This window comes from Trachypithecus francoisi, unplaced genomic scaffold, assembly GCF_009764315.1.
Source record: "Trachypithecus francoisi isolate TF-2019V2 unplaced genomic scaffold, Tfra_2.0 Lachesis_group1, whole genome shotgun sequence".
Lineage (NCBI taxonomy): Eukaryota > Metazoa > Chordata > Mammalia > Primates > Cercopithecidae > Trachypithecus > Trachypithecus francoisi.
This window is the reverse complement of record NW_022681454.1, coordinates 50,554,923-50,568,427: the sequence shown is the minus strand read 5'-3', so window position 1 is coordinate 50,568,427 and position 13,505 is coordinate 50,554,923. Positions and strand designations below refer to the sequence as shown.

The 13,505-nt window shown below is 40.2% G+C and overlaps 1 pseudogene; it reads right to left on the bottom strand.

The window, feature by feature from the left end:
- Positions 1-11,819: 11,819 nt before the first annotated feature.
- Positions 11,820-13,166, bottom strand: LOC117086350 (annotated as a pseudogene).
- Between the last annotated feature and the right edge of the window lie 339 nt (positions 13,167-13,505).

Below are 13,505 nucleotides of genomic sequence, written 5' to 3'. Positions count from 1 at the left end.
GAGACGGACTCTGACCCTATCACCCAGGCTGGAGTGCAGTGGTGCAATCTCGGCTGACCGCAACGTCTGCCTCCTGGTTCAAGTGATCCTCCCACCTCAGCCTTGCAAATAGCTGGGTTCACAGGTATGCGCCATCATGCCCAGTTAATTTTTAATATTTTTGGTAGAGATGAGGTTTCACCATGTTGGCCAGGCTGGTCTCAAACTCCCGACTTCAAGTGATCCGCACACTTTGACTTCCCAAAGTGCTGGGATTACAGATATGAGCCACCACGCTCGACCTGTACTATGCATATTAATTACTGAAATGAGAGTGTATTTTTGGCTAAAAGTAATCAGAGGTCTTTTAATTATTTGGGAGTAGCATAAAATGTCATAGGGCCTGTGTATTCAGTCATCTGAGGGGCAGGAAAACAGGCCCCATGGAGCAGATTTAATGGAAGAGAATAAAGCTGCATTCTGACTGTACCCATGAGCCCAGCTGGGTCAGCATATCAGCTATTCATTCAAATATAATGCACTCCATATTATATCTTAAAACCTCTGAGGATGTCTCGTTCTGGCATCTTGCCTGAATTATTAGCATGTAATATGTGTCAAGAAATTCCCTTTTTATTTATATAAATTATAGTTTAAGCTTTCCAACAACTAAGTTAGAAATAAGGATACTGGATTAAAAGAGTGAGGGGTCTAAATGTTGCTTAACCTTCTATTAAATAAGCATCTGCTGTAGTTTCCTCATATCTAAAGGGCCTGGATAAGATGATTGTCAAGGCCTCTTTCTGTAAGAAAATTCTATTTGGAAAGGCTACAGCACACCACGGATCAAGGACAAAGTTTTCAGACTGTTTCGCAGGTGAGCAGCCGTCAGACCAGCATATCTGGCGTGAGATCGCTGCAATGGTTTGGAGTGATAAGGAAGAAGTATTTCCAAAATGAGGTACTGACAAGCACAGTGATACCTTCCTTTGGAGGTGACATGTTACCTTGGTGACAGTTTCCATCTTAATGCACTTGGCAATTGTGATCTGGGAATTCCGGAGCATTTTCCTTTATTCTCTGAATTCCTGTATCACTCCTGCCATCCTCCTTCAGTGAGAAGCAGAGTTGCAAAGCCATCTGCAACTGGTGTTCAGAGGGAGAGCCGCAAATGAAAACCAGATCCTGCGTTCTGAAATTTTCCCTATTTTACTCCATTTTCCCTATTTTAGCTAGGAGATTCTTGTCTGCTACAAGATAATAAGCCAAAAGAGTAAGCAATTTTGATTTTAATCAGTCCCCTCTTTGGACTTTTTGCCAACATGCATTAAGCTTATGAAAGTCATCCATTCTCTACTGATTTAAAAAACCTCCTAAATTAGAGAGCTGATGACTAATTATTTTGCAGTATGATATCCCTTTTGCCACAAATGGCTGTTTTTAAGGACTTTTAGTAATTCTTATTCAGTTTTTTAAAGTTCTAAGCAAGTGCTGTTGCTTCAGCCTGATTGTTTTATTGTCCCACTCTGCTGTCTGCCACTCAACTGCCCAGTCTTTACCCTGAGACCTTGCTATGATCCGGCAACTAAAGAGTTAACAGCAAAAGGAGAAGGAGGCCTCCTGGATCTGCTGAGGTGGGCAGCCAGTGTCTGACAGGCTGGTGTCTTTTCTGCACTGGTTGTTACATATTTTCAATATCATCCCTGATTGGGGGCTCTTGGAAAATATTCTCAACTTCTCTCCACCAAAAAGTATCTTTTTTCATCTCTCTTTCTCTCTCTACCTTCTTAGAATAATAAAGAAGAAGCCTTTATTCCCAAGCCAAACTCTATCAGCTGTTATTCTTTATTCTGTCCTCTCCTAATACTCTCTCTTTTGGTATCTGATCCCTCCCTCTCAAATGGTCATTCCACTTAGGCTACAAACATATGCGTATTTCCTCCATCCTAAAAACACCTTCCATAGATTCTGCCTTTTTAATCAAGCTCCAATTTCATCACTTCCCTTCCCTTCGATGAGAACACTCTCAAAAGTATAGTTTTCACTTGCTACCTCCCCTTTACTTCCAGTCCTTGCTTTTTACTTTCAGCCCCCACTAGTCTTTCAATTCCACACCTCCTCTGTCAAAAATGCTCCTTGTAGCTTTACAGTGAATGACCCTTTGGTCCCAAGTTCCGCTAACTGATGCAGACTCCTGGTTGTCCTCCTTGAAATTCACCCATCCTTTTGTTCCTGGGATGTCATTGCAATCTCCTGGATTTCCTTCTTCCTCTCTGACTGCTTCTCACATATTCCTTCCCAGGAAGCTCCTCTTGTGCAGACGTGGTCCTCAACATCCTACGCGTGGTCCTGTCTCTTCTAACACTGGTTTCTCCCTCTGTCTAATGGTATCTCTTTGCAAACCACTCATCCATCCTGTGTCTTTAAGTGATCAGCCAGCCAGTACCTCCAATTCAAAACCACACTCTAGGAAGCCTCCTTATTCATAGACCAGCCTGAAATCTGGGAGTTAGCAACAACTCCTTTTCTCTTCAAACCATCTCATCTTCACTCAGGAATTAAGTCCTATTTCTTAATCCTACTTTTACAGCATCCTGGGAGTCTGTCTGCTTTTTATTTCTACTCTTTTAGGGCAAGTCCTGGTCACCTTTAGTATGCTTGATTGCCCTACTTCCTTCCCTCAGCCTCCACTCTCTCCCCTGCTCCAATCTCCCTTTCTTTCTGTCCCCACTCTCTTTTTCAATGATTTGATTTTCTTTCTTTATTTCACTTTTAAAAAATACATTTCCTACATGCACAATTAAAAAGTGAAACTGAGAAGCTAAGCAGTGACAGGAACAGCAACCCGGACCTCTTTGGAGATGAGAATGATGACGCCGTCAGTATAGAAAGTGTTAACAAACACTGAATGCCCTGATCCACCTACAAACACACCAAAGGCAACTGAAAGGAAAAGCTGGGGAAAGGGAAAATGGAAGTCAAAGAAATGCAAATATTCTTTCAAATGTGTAAACAATCTCGAGGAACATTATAACCAACCATTGTTTGGAGTTCAGTTTAACTGGCACTGTAAAAAAGGAGATCCATTAGTGTTTGCAACTGTAGGAAGCAATAGAGTTACCTTGTATGAATGTCATTCACAGGGAGAAATCCGGTTGTTACAATCTTACATGGATGCTGGTGGATCCTTTCTTGGGTTTTAAATATCTTTGGTCAAAGGAATTAATTTTCAACAAGTATACCAAAACTTTTATAAATTAATCAACTACCTAAAGTTTTTTTCTAAAAAAAAAAGTGAAAAGGCCAGGTGCGGTGGCTTACACCTGTAATCCCAGCACTTTGGAAGGCTGAGGCAGGTGGATCACTTGAGGTCAGGAGTTCGAGACCAGCCTGACCAACATGGTGAAACCCCTTCTTTACTAAAAACTACAAAAATAAGCCAGGCGTGGTGGCACGTGCCTGTAATTCCAGCTACCCAGGAGGCTGAGGCATGAGATTCACATGAATCCAGGAAGTGGAGTTTGCAGTAAGCCAAGATGACTCGGGTGACAGAGTGAGACTCTGTCTCAAAAAAAAAGTGAAAAAAATCCAAATATATCTAATAAAAAGTTAATAATCTCCCCTTGCTGCCACCCCCTTCCTTCCTACCTCCAGTATGAACAGTCTGGTATGCATCCTTTGAAAATTTGTTCATGTACATATATTTATTCACATTTTAAAATAAAAAGTGGGATTACAGTATGTATATTACTATAGAACTCTCTTTTCTGACTTAAAAGTATACCATGGACATCCCTCCAAGTCAATACATACAAATTTAACTCATTTATTTTTTAAAAATCACAGTTTTATTAAGATATAATTCATATACCATACAATATACCCATTTAATGGTATATTCAATGATATTTAGTATATGTACACAATTGGGCAATTATGACCCCTATCAATTTTAGAACATTTTCATTGCCTCAAAAAGAAATTCTATACCTATTATCAGTCCTATTATTCTATACTCATTATCTCCCACTTCCCCCCAAAGTAGATTAAGGTTGCAAGGGACAACCACTAAACTAATTTTTGTATCCATGGATTTTCCCATGCTTAATATTTCATATAAATAGAATTGTATCATATGTGATCTTTTGTTTCTGGATTCTTTAACTTATTCATCCATATTGTAGCATGCATCACTACTTAATTGCTTTCTTGCCAAATAGAAGAGTCTATTGAAAGAATGTACCACATTTTGTTTATCCGTTCATCTGTTGGTAGACTTGTGGGTTGTTTCCATCATTTGACTATTAGAAATAATGCTGCTGTGAACATTCATGTACATGTTTTCATGTGGATATACATTTTCATTTCTTTTGGTTATATATATAGTAGTGAAATTTTTGGGTCATTCAATAACCCTATATTTAACCTTTTTTTTCTTTTTTTTCTTTATCTTTATTTTTATTTATTCATTTTTTTATTATACTTTAAGTTCTAGGGTACATGTGCATAACGTGCAGGTTTGTTACATATGTATACTTGTGCCATGTTGGTGTGCTGCACCCATCAACTCGTCAGCACCCATCAACTCGTCACTTACATCAGTTATAACTCCCAATGCAATCCCTGCCCCTATTTAACCTTTTGAAGAATTGCCAAAGTCAGAGAATGTCTTAGTCCGTTTTGTGCTGCTCTAACAGAATAGCACAGACTGGGTATTCTGTGAACAGAAATTTATTGGCTCACTGTCCTGGAGGCTCTATTTTACATTAACATCAGCAGTGTATGAGAATTTCTATTTCTCCATATAGTTGCTGACAATTGTTATTGTCCATTAAGTCTTTTTAAAATTATAGCCATACTAATGAGTGAAGTGGTATCACACTGTGGTTTTGATTTGCATTTTCCTGAGGGCTATGATATTGAACACCTTTTCATGCGCTTACTGGCCATTCATATATCTTCTTTGAAGAAATGTTTACTCAGATTTTTTGCCCATTTTTAATTGAGTTATCTTTTGACTATTGAGTTGTGATGGTTCTTCATACAAGTCTCTTATTAAATATATGACATCCTGGCCAGGCGCGGTGGCTCACGCCTGTAATCCCAGCACTTTAGGAGGCTGAGGTAGGCAGATCACGAGGTCAGGAGATCGAGACCATCCTGGCTCACACGGTGAAACCCCGTCTCTACTAAAAATACAAAAAAATTAGCTGGGCATTGTGGCGGGTGCCTGTAGTTCCAGCTACTCGGGAGGCTGAGGCAGGAGAATCACTTGAACCTGGGAGGCGGAGGTTGCAGTGAGCCGAGATTGCGCCACTGCACTCCAGCCTGGGTGACAGAGTGAGACGCTGACTCTAAATAAATAAATAAGTATGTATGTATGTATGAAAACCTATTATTCTGGTTGTCTTTTCCCTTTCGTAATGATATCCTTTGAAGTACAGAAGTTTTTTATTTTGATGAAGTCCAAATTAGCTACATTTTTTCTTTTGTTGCTAATGTCTTTGATGTCATATCTAAGAAGACTTTGCCTAACCCAAGGCCGCCAGATTTACTCCTATACTTTCTTCCAAGAGTTTTATAGTTTTAACTCTTACGTTTAGGCCTTTGATCCATTTTGAGTTATTTTTTGTGTAGGACATGAGGAAAGGGTCCAACTTTATTCTTTTGCATGAAGTTATCCAGTTGGCTCAGCACCATTTGTTGAAAAGATTTTCCTTTCCCCATTGGACTGTCTTGGCACCCTTGTTGACAATCAATTGACCATAAATGTGAGGGTTTGTGTCTGGACTCTCAATTCTATTCTGTGATTTATCTGTCTACCTTATGCCAGCACCACACTGCCTTGATTAATGTAGTAAGTTTTTAAATTAAGAGGTCTGAGTCCTCCACTATGGTTTGAATGTGTCCCTGAAAGAGTATGTATTAGAAACTTAATCCCCAACCCAGCATTGTTGGGAGGTGGGGCCTAATGGTAGGTGATTAGGCTATGAGGGCTCTGCCCCTCTTGCTCTCCTGCTCACATGCACTCTTTCTCTCTTGCTCTCTTTTGCACTCTTTTTCTGTCCCATCTTTTTGCCCCTCTTGCCCTCTCTTTGCCCTTCTGCCATGGGATGATGCAGCAAGAAGGCCCTTGTCCGATGCTGGCTCCTTGATCTTGGGCTTCCTAGCCTCCAGAACAGTGAGCCAATAAATTTCTGTTCACAGATTACCCAGTGTGTGCTATCCTGTTATAGCAGCACAAAACAGACTAAGACATTCTCTGACTTTATTCTCTTTCAAAATTATTTTGATTATTCTGTGTCCCTCCCATTTACATATGAATTATTAAATCAACTTGTCAGTTTTGGCAGAGGAGCTAGCTGTTGTTTTGCTAGGGATTGTATTGAATATTGCCATCTTAACAATATTTGTCTTTCAATTCATGAACATGGAATTTTTTTCCGTTTATCTAAGTCTTCTTTAATTTCTTTCAACAATGTTTTGAAGTTTTCAGATATAAGTTTTGCATTTGTTTTGTTAAATTTATTCCTAAGTATTTTATTATTTTTGATGCTATTATAAATACATCGTTTTTTATAATTTTGTTTTCAGATTGTTGCTAGTGTATAGAAACACAATTGCATTTTTTTTTTTCTGTGAGACAGAGTCTTATTCACTCTGTCACCCAAGGTAGAGTGCAGTGGCACAATCTCGGCTCACTGCAACCTCCACCTCTCAGGTTCAAGAGATTCTCCTGCCTCAGTAGTTGGGACTACAGGTGTGTACCACCACGCCTGGCTAATTTTTGTATTTTTAATAGAGACAGGGTTCTGCCATGTTGGCCAGGCTGGTCTCGAACTCCTGACCTCAAGTAATCCGCCCACCTCAGCCTCCCAAAGTGCTGGGATTGCAGACGTGAGGCACTGTGCCTGGCCAGAAACACAATAGATTTTGTATGTTAATCTTGTAACCTGTAATTTTGCTAAACTTATTCGTTAGTTCTGGTATTGTGTGTGTGCGCATGCATTCCCTAAGATTTCCTATATTCAGGATTATGTCATCTGCAAATAGAGATAGTTTTACACCTTCCTTTTTCAATTTGGATGCCGATAATTCTTTTTCTTGCTTAACTGCTCTGGCTAGAACCTCCAGCACAACGTTGAATAGAAGTGACAAGAATGGACATCTTTATTTTGTTCCTGATCTTGGGGGAAAGCATTTAGCCTTTCATCATTGAACATTATGTTAGCTGTGGGGATTTTTGTAGGTGGCCTTTATCAAGTTTCACAAATACTCTTCTAGTCTAGTTGTTGAGTGCTTTTGTCATGAAGCAGTGTTGGATTTTGTCAATTCTTTCTTCTGTGTTTATTGAGATGATCATACTTTTGTCCTTAATTCTATTAGCCTACTGATGCCTAGTGTTCCATTATTGGAACCCTAAGCATGTGGGAGTTATTTATATCCTACTGCTTAAGGTCATTGCCAAGGTCTGATTGCAAAAATTTAAAAAATTGCAACTTCAGGCATAAATGGGTTAATTTCATGTGTTACACGGATTGATTTTCAGATGTTAAATCAATTTTGCATTCCTGGAATAAATTCTAGTTGGTCATGATGTATAATCTTTTCAATACACTGCTGGACTTGGATTGCTAACATGTTGTTGAAGATTTTTTTATCTATATTCCTAAGACATACCAGTCTGTAGTTTTCTTTTCTTCTGATGTTTCTGTCTGGTTTTGGTATCGGGGCCTCAAAAAATGAGCTGAGCAGTCATTTCTACCAGCTGAATAATATTCCATAATTTGGTTGTGTCACAATTTATTTAGCCATAGCCCTACTGGTAAATACCTGTTTCTGTTTTTTGCCACTATTAACAATGTAACGATGTATAGTATATACATACACACACACACACACACACACACGTATGTGTGGTTTATTTATTATTTATTTATTTATTAATCAGGGATCCTTTTCCCATTAGCTTTTATTAATAAAAGAATCACAATTAGGTCATAAATAAACAGGAAAATTATTAATTACATGATTTGAGGCTTAGGATGAAAACCTGTCAAAATTAGTTTAATATACAGCAAAGTTATACGACACACTAAAACCAACTGTTTAATAGTTTTTGCCTTGTGTGAACTGCCTGTAGTGAAAAAGGAACACATTTTTAGTGATGAATGATCCAATAAACTGTATTTTGGAACTTTTCAAGAGGAAGAAGGAAAAAAGATTTCAACAAAATTGAGAGCAAATACAGATCCTAACCAAGGCATCGTGACATCAGGGAGGCCATGTGCTTGCCAAATGTAAAACTTGATTCCTCCAACCACATACAGAAAACAAAAACTGCACTGGCTTTGTAGTTATGTCTACAGTCTTAAGTTTCCCTTATGGATACTAGGTTACAACAAAACACTTCATAATTGCAAGCCTTTCCACATCCCCCTGAACTAAAAATAACTCAAGATGTCATTAGTTCTTAAAATCCCCAATAAAATAACCTCTAAAAATAATCTTGACCATTTTCTTAGCTCTTTCCCTGAAGCAACTGGGCTCTTTAAAGAATGCACACACACCAAGAAAGTCCTACCCATGTTTTCTCATCCCCATTTAGCCACATTTGAAAAGACCTTGATTTCAGTGGGAGAGATGACCGTAAGTTTCAGAAGGGCCATACACTAGACATGAAGTGCCTTTTAGTTATTTTTTTAAAAAAGTTATTAACACTGTGAAATTTAGCTTTTTTAAAAAACCCCAATACTATGTACCAGATAACTCTTTCACCCCAAAATATAAAATCCTTTGCTTATAATTTTAAAATTCTCAGTGAGCTGTGGAATATTGTGCATATTTAATACCTACCAGCAACCTAGAAGTAGACGGCATCATGTGTCTGTCACACCGACTTTCCAAATAACCTGATTCACCCATTAAGGACTGCTCTGGCCCTCGGCTCTCTGACTTCCTCAGAAACCATGTCTTTGGAACTTTTCATTTCTACAACTTTTTTTTAAACCTGCACCTTGAGCTTTCTCCATCATCCCAGTCACTCTGCCTGATTCTATCCCATTTAAAGTAACCTCATCTGAGAACCTGCAATCATCTTTTACCAAACACATGATAAGCCTTAGCAACCTAGGGACTATGATAACTCTGGCCTTGGCCTGAGTTTACATAAGAACGTGATAGTTTGCTGACTTTGTGGAGGGAAATCTGAATGAAATCAATATAACAAACAAAGCTAGCCAAGATCAGGTATTTCCATTCTGAGTATAAAAACAACGGATCTTAAGCAACAGGCAGAGATGTTAATGCAGGAGATATATTTGTACAATCAAACACTTGTGTGCTGGTGAAAGACTTTACCCGCAAAGTCAAGTCAAGACAAAACCAAAGCAAAATGGAGAATGAGTCAATGTCACAATGCAATAAAAAGAATAGGATTCAAGCTTCTTGCTGCACATACTGAACTGGAATCTTTTTCTTTACAAGTTTGACTAGAAGACAGCAGTCATGACGTTTCCCTAATAAGGCAATACCTTCAGGTCAACCTGTGTTCTGAGCCAATTCAATGTTCAATGAATATTGGGGGTGGGGGTGGGGTCTAATATACATTTTTTCTGTGAGAATGGCAGCCAAACTACCTCAGGGTCTCAAGGGACTGAGAGACCTCAGAAAAGAAATATTACCAGGGCTGGATCTCAGCCTTCCTTTCAGCAGCCAAAGTCAGAAGAATCCAAGGAGACCCTAACTTCATGGCAAAGATTTTATTACTGTTACCATTACAAAAGTCAACCAATGATATTTTCATTGAAATATCCACAATGAATGATGTTTCAACATATGAGGCAAAGAGGGATGTCTTTGGAGAAGGCACTTAAGGTAGAACATTAGCAAATCTTACCGGTTGACTAAAACAAAAATGAGCTCATTCAACCCGACTGGAGGCCTGTTAGGGCTGTTCCTTCTCACTGTGGCCTGACTAAAAGCCAGTGGCACTAAAAGAGTCACATTTCAGCCGGGCGCGGTGGCTCAAGCCTGTAATCCCAGCACTTTGGGAGGCCGAGACGGGCGGATCACGAGGTCAGGAGATCGAGACCATCCTGGCTAATACAGTGAAACCCCGTCTCTACTAAAAAATACAAAAAACTAGCCGGGCGACGAGGCGGGCGCCTGTAGTCCCAGCTACTCGGGAGGCTGAGACAGGAGAATGGCGTGAACCCGGGAGGCGGAGCTTGCAGTGAGCTGAGAGCCGGCCACTGCACTCCAGCCTGGGCGGCAGAGCAAGACTCCGTCTCAAAAAAAAAAAAAAAAAAAAAAAAAAAAAGAGTCACATTTCCCAAGTCTGGGGGTGCCCCAGTGGGGTGGTGCTGCTTTCAAAAGCCCTGTGTCCCTAAACATATCCATCCTCACAAGATCAGTTTCCCCAAATGCTGGTTCCAAAACTAGGCTCAGGGCTGGCAGAAATCATTCAGGAAGCTTCTTGGAGGCCCTCTCTTTATTTCTCAGTCTGACTTTCAACTTGTCCCAGCTACTGTAAACAGCTTCAGCTTCCCAAGGTCACTAGCAACTTCTACTTTTGCTAATATCTTTGGTTTTCCATGGCACTGGTTGTGACTGTCTGTTAGACTAGTGGCCCCCTGATTAACTGCACCTCCACTTCACACCCTTTTCTTGAATCTGGGCTGGGCTTATAACTTGTTTAGTAAGTAGAGGTAATACTCCAGCTCTCTTCTGATTAGAAAAAATCACCACCACCATCATCATCATCATCATCATCAATAGAGGGCAGTAGAAAGGATGCTGCGACAATTCTGGACTTAAGCCTTCAGAAGGCCTGGCCGCTTCTTTCAAGCTCTTGGGAGCTCTGAGCTGCATGTCAGAGGTCTAGCTACCCTGCCAGCAAGGCCACTTAGAGAGATTACACGGAGAAGGAGAGATGCAGGACTGCAGGCAGAGAGAGAAGCCCAACCATCCCAGTCTCTCCGCTGACCTGCTGACCACATGAGTGGCCACCTGCAGGTTGGTAGAAGAACAGCCCAGCTGAGCCCAGCTCAGCCTGAAGAACAGTTGGGGGTGGGGCATTTTTTAAGCCAATGAAGTTTTGGGGTAAGTTTGTCGGCAACATTTGACAGCCGAAGACACTGGTCATTCATGGATGCCTTTTTTCTAAGTACAAGACAATTACTCAAATGCAAAGAAAATATGTCAAACGTTTTCCCACCACAACCTTCTCAGTCAACAGCTAAACTATCGGCTGGGAAAAAAAAAAAAGCTACACCTCTTAATTCATAAATATCTGTGATTCTTTTTCTATGACTATTTAATGCCAGTGCAAAGGTAGAACAGTCAACTTCTGACAATCTCAGGCACTGGCCTAATTCTCATTTGGCCATAAAGAGAAGCCATCAAAATGAATTGTCAACTACTGGATACATGATGGTAAATGAGATTGTTCTCACTTTTCTAGGATGTTGATACTTAATTTTCCCAAATCTTTTCTTCTTCTTATCATCCCCCACAATGAGGAAAAAAAATTAAACTGGTTAAGGTTATAAAAAGAAAAAAAAAGCCTATAACTAGAATTTGAATCCCCATAATCTGCAAAATATAGTGCACAATTTAACCGCTTCCTTACTTTAAAATGAAATTCTATAAAATATAATGTTGTCTACATTATGCAGATGATTTCTTCTTGTCTGAGGGAATGAGTAATTGGGAAGCAGGTATTGTGGAGTTAAAATACAGTGGTCTTTAAATGGTTTCAAATTTCGCTTATCAAAAAGTAGTCAACCACAATGCAAGCCTTCCAAATCTAAATTCTGTCTTCACATCAACTTTCTTCTGTCTGTTCTTGATCTTTTTAGGGAGAGGGTGAAAGTCCACATCTATTTCTGTGCTGAAGTTTTGGTAGGTTTTCTCATCTGAAACTTTTCTGCTGTTGCATCAGGCCCACGTTTTCATAGATTCTAGCACTGTCTTCTCTCATTTCTGCACAGGGTGGCATTGGAGTATAAGGCGGGAGGGGATTCTGGTCTCCACTCATCTGGTCTGCTAGAGAATACTTAATATTTGTATATTCGTTCCCTTTCCTCTTGCTTTTCTGCTTTTGTTCAATCCTGCGCTGTAGTGTTTCAATATAACGCTGGATTGCGATATAGATAAATCGGTACCGTGCTTCTGTCTGGACCATCCCTGACCTCTTAGACCACACCATCTGGATGGTTTGGGGAACATCAATGTCGCAGTCAACACCTTCATCTCTGATGATGTCGATAAGAATATCAATCACAATGAAAGTCCCTGTCCGGCCAATTCCAGCACTGCAGTGCACCACGACTGGCCCTGCATCCATGATGCTCTCCTGCTTATGGTGCACCTTCTCCAGGAGGTCCAGCATGCCCCCGGGGTTGCTGAGCACTCCGTGATCCGGCCAGGTCCGAAAGCGGTATTGCCAGACTGTTCTCTCCGTATTCCCTTGTCCAACCTTTGAAAGTTTAAGTTCTCTTAGCCTATAGTCATGAGTGGTGCTTTCTTTGATGTTCCTAACAGGCATGACACCATATTCTTTTAGAGTATACTCATCAGGCCAGTATTTGACATGTTTACTCTTTCCTCTCTCCACTTCTTCCGTTGTCATGACAATCACTCTGGAGTTTTGTTGGAACACCATCCACCAAAAGTCCTTCACTGTGTTTTGCAGGCAGCCTTGTGTGGCAATGTAACTCTTTTTGGGCTTCGAATTGTTGCACTTGGTTTCAAATTCAGGCATGATGATATTTGCATTGATGTAATCTGAAACAGGCTTATTGGGATCACAGGCAAGCACAACAACCCTGGTATGATCAAAGGGCAGGATGTTTTTAATATCTATTTTTGTTTTTGTTTTCTTACCTTTAACCCTCTTTTCAACTGTAAAGAAGTTTGCACTCCTGTTGTTGCAGTGTCTGAATTTCTTTCCAAAAGCCTTGTTTGACTTTATCTGTAGTCTCAGCTAATTTGCTTAGTTCTTGAACTCTGCTTTCTATTTCAGCAGCATTTATACAAGTCATGTTAAGGGGCTGCTTGAGTTGTAGTACTGTACCCAATGTTTCCACCATAGGATTCTTCTTGTAATGTTCTCCGAGATCTGTCAAATAATCAAACCGTTCTCCTCCACCAGTGTTGTATTTCAGTTCCTGACAGCGAATCATTTATTCAGAAATCATTTATTTCCGAAAAAATTCCTAAATGTGAGATTCTGATTCAAAAGGTAGATATTTTTCTCTTTTAGGGGGACAGAGTCTCGCTCTGTCGCCCAGGCTGGAGTGCAGTGGCGTAATCTCAGCTCACTGCAACCTTTACCTCCCAGGTTCAAGCAATTCTCGTGCCATGCCTCAGCCTCCCGAGTAGCTGGGGTTACAGGCACTGGGATTATAGCCACTACACCCAGCTAATTTTTGTATTTTTAGCAGAGATGGGGTTTCACCATGTTGGCCAGGCTGGTCTCGAACTCCTGACCTCAAGTAATCTGCCTGCCTTGGTCTCCCAAA